At 46.2% G+C, this 660-nt stretch overlaps 1 protein-coding gene across 1 annotated transcript in view; it reads left to right on the top strand.

Annotated features, from left to right (window-relative positions):
- Positions 1-660, top strand: part of NPR1 (natriuretic peptide receptor 1) — a 16,771-nt gene that overhangs the window by 3,842 nt on the left and 12,269 nt on the right. The gene's annotated exons all lie outside the window — the stretch shown is intronic.

Genomic DNA, 660 nt, shown 5'->3' with positions numbered 1-660 from the left:
GACAACTTTGGACCCCAGCGACATGGCCATTCCGCTAACTGCTGATTCCAAGACATGAGTTTTAAGCCACCAGGTACGGAACTCAAGCCATAGTCAACTGCATGGTAGTCCAGTGATGTAGCCATTATGCCATCTGCTGGTTCCCCCCCCCCGCCCCGCCCCCCACTTTTTTTAATTTCCAGAGATTGTATGCACTTGCCAGAAAGAAAGAGAAGCACCCTCCCCCAATGGAATGTGGTTGTGCCATAATCCTTTTTCCTCTGTTTCTCTTTGATACAGTCACATACAGTCCACATGTTTTTCTTTTTCTTTTTTTTTTTAATTTAACTTTATTTATTATTTATTTATTTATTTTAATTTGACCCAGAGAGGGACAGAGTGAGAGAGAGAGAGAAATAAAGCTACCAGGTCTGGGACTCAAACCACGGTCCGCCATGTGGGAGTCCAGTGCCTTTAACCACCACACCACCTGTCGGCACCGTGTCCTCATGATTTTCAAGTGACAGGGGCAAGGATTGGAACTGCAATCAGCTAATGGGATCCAGCTCCCCCTCGCAGAGGGCTACAGGGCAGCCTTCCTCTCTTTTATAAGGAACCTCTACAATTTTCCTTCAGGCCCTCTTTCCTTTAACAAGGGCTAAGTGCCCAACTTCGATCATT

The sequence above is a fragment of the Tupaia chinensis genome, unplaced genomic scaffold (genome assembly GCF_000334495.1).
Source record: "Tupaia chinensis unplaced genomic scaffold, TupChi_1.0 Scaffold000659_1, whole genome shotgun sequence".
NCBI classification, from domain to species: Eukaryota; Metazoa; Chordata; class Mammalia; order Scandentia; family Tupaiidae; genus Tupaia; species Tupaia belangeri.
Note: the sequence above shows the minus strand (reverse complement) of the source record. Positions and strands in the feature narration are given on the sequence as shown.